The sequence below is a fragment of the Eubalaena glacialis genome, chromosome 2 (genome assembly GCF_028564815.1).
Source record: "Eubalaena glacialis isolate mEubGla1 chromosome 2, mEubGla1.1.hap2.+ XY, whole genome shotgun sequence".
Classification (NCBI taxonomy): domain Eukaryota; kingdom Metazoa; phylum Chordata; class Mammalia; order Artiodactyla; family Balaenidae; genus Eubalaena; species Eubalaena glacialis.
The window spans coordinates 36,213,727-36,219,827 of NC_083717.1; positions in this window are offsets into that span (position 1 = coordinate 36,213,727).

Sequence of the window (6,101 nt, forward strand, 5' to 3'; positions counted from 1 at the left end):
TTAAGAATCCACCTGCCAATGCAGGGGACACGGGTTCGAGCCCTGGTCCGGGAAGATCCCACATGCTGTGGAGCAGCTAAGCCCGTGCACCACAGCTACTGAGCCTGCGCTCTAGAGCCCGCAAGCCACAACTACTGAGCCCGCAAGCCACAACTACTGAGCCCACACACCACAGCTACTGAAGCCCACGCGCCTAGAACCTGGGCTCCACAACAAGAGAAACCACCGCAATGAGAAGCCCACGCACCTCAACGAAGAGTAGCCCCTGCTCGCTGCAACTAGAGAAAGACTGTGCGCAGCAACGAAGACCCAACACAGCCAAAAATAAATAAATAAATTTATAAAATACAAGGGAGAAACAATAAGAACAATACAAAATAATAGTACAGAACACAAATTATTGTAAACATCTTAAGTGATAAGCATTTCAGTGATTCATAGAAAGGATTCTGCGAACCTACAGTGTAAAGGGTAAGGGTGGGGATCATCCAGGATTTGTTTCCTAGAAGGCTTGGCATCTGAACTGGCTTTTTAAGGACAGGGGACATTTCAACAGTCAGGACTGAAGGAAGGCCTTCTGGTGTGAGGCAGCGTGAAAAAAGACCCAGAGGCAGCAATTTGTAGGGCAGTTTCTCAACCTTGGCACTCTGATATTCAGATGAGATCATTCTTTGCTGAGAAGACTGTCCTGTGCATTGTGGGATGTTTAACAGCATCCCTGGCCTCTACCTACTAGAAACCAGCAGCACACACAACCCCATTGTGAAAACCAACAATGTCTCCGGACAGTTGAGAACTACTGGTATAGGACCAAGTGTGCTCAAGAAAGAGCAAGAAATTTGGTTTAACTGTAATGAATGGTACTCAAGGGAGAATGAAGGAAAATAAAAGCTGAAAGGTAGGCAGAGGCCAGACCACACAGATTCTCAAATGCCAAGGTAAAGAATATGATTGAGAAGTCCCTAGAGTTTCTTCATCAAACAATGCAGTTGGAAAACCTTTTAGAAAACCAACTTTGGCTCCAGTATGGGTTGGATTAGAAAACAAGGAGACTGGATTAGCAGTAGAAAATATGTTAAGTCACTTTCTTTAGAAAAGTACACATCTACAGGATTTGTTTACACCTTTAAAATACTTACATGAATATAAAACTCAGTAGTAAAGGGAGGTGGGTACCACCAATTAATGGTAAAAAAAAAAAATTGTAGGTTGTTTTAAATGTTAAGTGTGGTTTTCTGCTACTACTTACACTACTACTATCAGACATACAGTATTACTGTTTAATAGGAAGAATATACATGCAGGCAGTATTTAACTTAAATTTGAGGTGTGAGAGGGAATTACTTGAAGAGAGATGAAAGATTACCAAAAAAAGGCTACAACTCCCCATCTTCCCTGTTTCTATGTCTTTGCCATCCCTCCTAGACAGAGCTGGAGTCTATTTCCACCCTAATGAATCAAGCTGGGCATGTGACTTGTTTTGACCCATAAAAACAAGCCTAGGCTCTACAAGATCTTGTGTGCTTTCACTCGTTCTCTTGAAACCCTGCTGCCACCATGTGAACAAGCCTGAGATAATTTACTAGGTGGTGAGAGACAAGTGGCCCCAACACCTTCAGTCAGGACAACCAGTTAATTCCCCAAACCAGAGCTCTTTAGTTTGACCTGCAGCTGACTGCAGACACTGTGAAAGCCCAGCTGATACCAACATAATCTGCTGACCCATGGAAGCATGGGTCATTTACATGGTCATTGTTCTAGACCACTAAATGTTGGAGCACTTTGTTACTCAATAGAAGCTGACAGATACACTAAGACAATAGTTTTTGTTTTCAGGCTCAGTATTGAAGTCAGAGAGGATTATTCTAATGCCTTGATACCAGGGGTAACCTTCAACAAGAACAACTGAGAATCCCATTGCCATACACCAAGCAGTGTTTGAAACAGATATCCATCAATTAAGTCCCCCAAATCTCTTTTTGTTAGTAGTGAAATCATTTAAAATATTGGTTCTTAACTTTGGAGACAATTTTCTGAAAATCTAATGAAAATTACACAACCACACCCCAGGAAAAACCCTCCACATTCTATTGCATGGTAAATTGCAAAAGTGGCCATAATGCTTTGCAGTTCCTCCCATCAAGATATGGATTTTATTTCTCCACCCATGACTTGCTTTAGTCAATTGAATAGAATGTAAACAACCCTGTGTGAGTATTGACTTTGGACCTTATAGATACATTATAGCTATAAAGAGACTTGGTAGATACGTCTCACTCTCTGAGGTCCACTGTGACCATCTCCATGTGAATAAGCCTGAGCTTGCCTGCTAGAGAATGAAAGACCACTTGGAACAGAGATAGCCATCCCAGCTGAGCCATCTCAGAGCACCAAAACCACAGCTCACCTGACCACTGACCATCAAGGGGTCAGTGAGCCTGAGCCCAGCTAAGATCAGCCAGACCAACAGACCCACCCAGTAAATCCCAGCTCAAATTGCTGACCTACAGAGTTGTGAACTAAATAAATGGGTTTTGGGCTTCCCTGGTGGTACAGTGGTTGGGAATCCGCCTGCCAATGCAGGGGACACGGGTTCGATCCCTGGTCCGGGAAGATCCCACATGCCACGGAGCAACTAAGCCCGTGCGCCACAACTACTGAGCCTGTGCTCTAGAGCCCGCGAGCCACAACTACTGAGCCCACGTGCCACAACTACTGAAGCCCGCGTGCCTACAGCCCGTGCTCCGCAACAAGAGAGGCCACCACAATGAGAAGCCCGCGCACCGCAACGAAGTGTAGCCCCTGCTCGCTGCAACTAGAGAAAGCCCGCGCACAGCAATGAAGACCCAAAGCAGCCAAAAATAAATAAACAAAAAAATGAGAAAAAAAAAAAAAGAGTCCACAGCTGAAGTCTGTTCTATAATGTAGAACTGAAACTGCTCTGTGGTCACACATGGATGGGGTTCCTCGGATATCTTCTGACCATTTCCTGTATGCCTTGTTGATATCAAGTCAAATAAAGAGATTTCCGTTTTTAAAAATAATAATAAATAAATAAATGGGTTTTGTTTTAAGTCACTATGTTTGGGGGTGGTTTGTTACACAGCAAAACTGACTGATACAATTACCTGCAATTTTAGAGGGCTACTGGAACCACAGAAGCCCATGCATATATCCTTGTTTTAAAATATCCCTTTGAAAATCCTTCTAGGATTGAGAGTTAGACCTGAAACCTACCCAGCCTGAATCAGTTCTCACTTGTTCAGGTTATACTTGTCTTATTTTTAGAAATCAGAGTGTCTAATAGAAGGAGTGTTCCCACTTTTAAGAACAGAAACTAATGAGATTAATATTTGTTTCTTATTTGGAAGGAGACACCAATATGGGATTTTTTTCAACAGGAGTCATGGTTAAGAGTCATGATCATTCCTCTGTTTTTCCTGAATTCCCCAGTGATGTTCAGCTGTTTTGAAAAGTAAGTATAAATAGACGCATGGTATTAGCTCTTTAGACCACTTGACGATATTTAATTCTTCATCATTCAAAAAATATTGTTGAGCATCTACTATGTGATAGGGAGACATAAAGATGAGAAAGACAGGGGTGATCACTACAGGGCTCCTGACCTCATTCCAGAGTTACAGAAACTGCAGTCCTATTTCTTTTAAGTGTTGGAAGCTATATATAAATACTGAAGCTTCTACTTCTGGTCAAAATGACTAGATAAACTCAACTATGATACATGGCCTATGCTCTCAATACATAGCAATGAAAGATTAAGTATCAAAAGAGAAAACCAAAAAGATAAGCAACGCTTAAAAAGAGAATAAAGTTTTTGTGCGGACAAGAAAAGGAACAGAAACACAATATGGTGAGCAGGGTTGAAGCCTCAGTCTTGCTGAGCTTCTTGTCTGCCACAGGCTCTGGCAGCCAGCAGTCTGGTTCCTTTTGGGTAAAAAGGGATCTAAAGTGTTCCATGAGACGAGAGCCTGGAATCAAGCTCTGCTCAAAGCCAGGGGATGGGAAGGAAAGGAGGCTGGAAAAAATATCCAGATGCAAACCACTGTCCGAGGTTAGTATGTTTGGGAATCTTCAGGCTCATGGAGACTGCAGAGCAAAGAACCAATCAAGTTACCACCTCCACCCCCCACCAGCTCTGTGGCTAGATTGAGATATCCCCAATATCACCATAGAACAGAAACCATCATTCAGCATCTGGGCCTTAGGAAGCGAGGTGGAAGAAATCACAACCACTAGATAGAAAGGTGCACAGAGGAATTACAAGTGACAAAAAGACCCCCTCCCCAATTAAAAGTAAGCCTCTAAATCTAAATTCTAAGGCACATGAATCAACATAACACCAAGTAAGATAGCCAACAAAATCACAGATCACAACATGAATTTACTCCTGGTGAAAATACTTTTATGAAACAATCTGACAAAGACTTTATATGTTTAGACATTACCAATATGATAAATGAAGGAATAACTTCTATTAATAAAGAGCAAGTAATTACACAAAAGGAGGGGATTCTTAAATAGCTCTATAAAATTAGAAATCTTGGAAATAAAAAAATAGATAGTCATGAAAATGAAAAATTCAAGAGATGATATAAACTCCAGACTGGGCATAATCAGAGAACTGGCAAACTGGAAAATATTACTAAGGAAACTTATCAAAGAACAAAAAATTTTAAAGGACAAAGAAACTTTACTTTTTTAATATGAAATGTCAGTGAATATGGAGCATAAGTGAGAGGCTCCAAGATATACCTGATAGGCATTCCAGAAAAAATGACATCATATGAGAGAATCAATATTTTGATTTAATAGCTCTATTTTTCCTACAATTAAAGGAAAATATGAGTCTACAGTTTGAAAGTGCACTCAAGTGCTAAGCAAGATAAATATTAACTCATACCTAGACACATCAAGATCTCAAGAATAAAAATTTCTAAAACTACCACAGGGGGAAAAACAAACAACCAACCAAAGCAACAATAAAAATGACAGATTTCTCTTTGGCAAGAATAGACGCCAGGATACAATGGAGGTAAAGCTTCAAAGTGCTGAGAAGAAATAAGTGAAAATCTAGAATTTTATGTCTCCCTAAACTGTTGTTTAATAAAGAGAACAAAATAAAGAGAACAAAATAAAGATATATACAGACTATCACAGTCACTAATAAAAGTAATGCTAAAATACTTCATCAAGGAAATAAAAATTGAACCAAAATGGAAAGTATGGATCACAAGAAACAATGGTGAGAACAGGAATTGAAAAACTATGGTGGTAAATGTAACTACTGATTAAAAAACAAACAAGCAAAAGGTAAAATTAAATCCTTAAGCAATAATAACATAAAGAGTGGGAAGGGTGTTCGGTGGATATTTTGAACAAGCTAAGGTTTGTCTGTGTTCAGGAGGAGGTGGGAAATGGGCATAACTGTAACATTGTTATAATAATGTATGAGAAGTATCTGCTTTATATAATTAATGGTAACTATTAAAAGCACAAAACAATAATATACATATAATACTATGTGGGTTATAACATAGTATCCATACCAGCACATTTGGAAAATCAGTGTTTTCCAATCCAAAAGAAAACAAAGGCAAAGGATATGGAGGGGAACATAAAAGATGACCAGTGGAAACTACAAAATAAGACAGTAATCAGAAGTCCAAATAAATTAGTAATCATTAGCTACGTAAATCAATTCAACCCATGAAAGGATAATTGAGTAGATTTTTTAAATCCAGCTATATAGAGCTTTTAAGAGACACACCTAAAACACAACACACAGAAAGAGTGAAAATAGATAAATTATACATACTAATCAAACTAAACCCAGTCAACAATAATACCAAACAAAAAAGACTTTAAGGCAAAGCATTAATAAGGATAGAGACTTAACCTAATAATAAAAGGAGCAATCCACCAAAATTCTGTTATAATATAATCCACCTAACAGCATAACTTCAGAAAAAAAAAAAAAAAAGTAAAGCAAAAACTGAAAGAAATAACTGAAACTAACAAATCCACAATCATTATGGGGATTTTAACACAACTCTATCAGAAAACTGACAGATTAAAAAAAA